Source organism: Mandrillus leucophaeus, unplaced genomic scaffold, assembly GCF_000951045.1.
Source record: "Mandrillus leucophaeus isolate KB7577 unplaced genomic scaffold, Mleu.le_1.0 Scaffold1400, whole genome shotgun sequence".
NCBI classification, from domain to species: Eukaryota; Metazoa; Chordata; class Mammalia; order Primates; family Cercopithecidae; genus Mandrillus; species Mandrillus leucophaeus.
Window position 1 is genome coordinate 368,547 of NW_012101367.1, and position 2,150 is coordinate 370,696.

Consider the following 2,150-nt stretch of genomic DNA (forward strand, 5'->3'; position numbering starts at 1 on the left):
CTTCTTGATTTCTGCTTTAATTTAATTATTTACCCAAAAGTGATTCAGGATCATGTTGTTTAACTTCTATGTAATTGCATGGTTTTGAGCAATTTGCTTAGTCTTAACTTCTATCTTTATTGCACTGTCCGTCTGAGAGTGTGTTTGGGATGGTTTTGGTTTTGCAGAGGATTGTTTTATGTCCAATTATGTGGTCAGTTTTAGAGTATGATCCATTTGGTGATGAAAAGAATGTATATTCTATTGTTTGGGGTAGAAAGTTCTGTAGAGGTCTATCAGGTGCATTTGGTCCAATGTTGAGTTCAGGTCCTGAATATCTTTGTTAATTTTCTTCCTGAATGATCTAGCTAATACCCTCAGTGGAGTTGTGAAGTCTCCCACTATTATTATTGGGAATCTACACCTCTTTGTAGGTCTCTAAGAACTTGCCTTATGAATCTAGTTGCTCCTGTGTTGGGTGCATATATATTTAGGTCTTCTTGTTGAATTGAATTATTTACCATTAGGTAATGTACTTCTTTGTCTTTTTTTTTTTTTTTGAGCTATTTACATTTTTAATGTAATTTTGAAATCCTGGATCCCAAAAAGTCTTGGCTTGAAATTGCTTTTCTTTATGACAAACAGTTTTATTTCCCACCTTAAATTCTATCTTTTCTTCATCTAAATTGATACTACAATCCATTCCAGTTTTGACAATTGAAATGTCATTTTTTTAGTGTTTCAGTGAGGTTAATGATCCCCTCCAGATTACATGTCCATTACAGGTTAATTTAATTTTTTTTTTCTAACTGTCCCTTTTGGACTCTGCAGCAATCCACAGGAACTTTTTTCTTCCCTTCTGTTATAAAGAAGGTAGCTAATATAGACCCTTCACCTACTGGGTGCTCTTCCACAGCACAGAGTAATCTGCTGCTCACTTCCTCTTGCAGATCTCCAACAAGACGGTAAATTATTTTGTGAAGTTTAATTTTTACTCCTTTTTTGCAGTTAACTGTTGGATAGCATTGCCTGTATTCACATTAAAGTCATATATAACACCATCAAATCTTTCAGCAAGGTTGACATCATTTGCCCTTATATCACCCACTCCAAAATGTTCTAATTCTAGTTCACACTCGTGTGATGCATCATAGGTATCTATAATGTTCAAAATAGCCTCAGCAGATCATCAACATCACTTTTAATAATCATAGGAAGTACATTTGAATGTCTTTCCATTTTCTCTTTTGGCTTTAAGGATGTTTGTTCTTTTCTTTCTAAATACTTTAGAAATGATCTTTCCTTCCACTGCACATTGCCATACTTCTCACGGGCTTTTTGATGTGCTTCTTGGTGTTCCTTTGACTTTTCTTCTATTATTTTCAGATCCCCTTGACTTTTCTCCTGTTCTCGTTCATACTTCCGCCACTCAAGGAGGATTCAGATTCTACTTCAAGAATTTCATCTCCAGCAGAAGGAAGGTCTCTCCAGCCTATAATTCCCACTGCCATGCTGAGATATGGCTCATCGATTGTTTTTCCATTTTAATCAAACATTAAGTGTACTTTCGTCCAACTTTTCCCGGCAACCAGAACAGAGTCTTCTCTTAAAGTTCCTCTTTGAATTATAGCTGTAGTAAAAGGACCTCTTCCTTTGTGACTCTATTACTGTTCCTTCCACTGGACCAGTGAGTTCTGCTTTCAATTCTAACATTTCCGCAGTTGTTCTTCTCCCACAGCCATCAGATTATCACCTGTAAGTGCAGAGACAGGCAGTGTTTGAACATAACCTCCATAATCTTCACACAGCACATCATAAGCCAGCAGCTCTTTTTTCACTTTCTCGGGGTCAGCCTCAGGTTTGTCACATTTATTTATGGCAAGGACAATAGGAACTTGAGCATCTTTGGCATGCTGAATAGATTCTATACCCCATTATCTTCAACTACAACCAATATGACAATGTAAGTGACATGAGCCCCTCTGCTCTCATTGCTGAGAAAGTAGCAAGTCCTAGAGTATCAAGAAAAGTTATCTTTTCCCCAGAAGGCGGAGACACAAGAAAGGCACCAATGTGCTGAGTGGTGCCTCCAGCTTCCATTGTTGCCATTTCAATTTTCCCTTTTTTTTTTTCTTTTCTTTTCTTTCTTTTCTTTCTTTCTTTCTTTCTTT

At 36.8% G+C, this 2,150-nt stretch overlaps 1 pseudogene; it reads right to left on the reverse strand.

Moving 5' to 3' along the window:
• Positions 1-502: 502 nt before the first annotated feature.
• Positions 503-2,106, reverse strand: LOC105535013 (annotated as a pseudogene).
• Between the last annotated feature and the right edge of the window lie 44 nt (positions 2,107-2,150).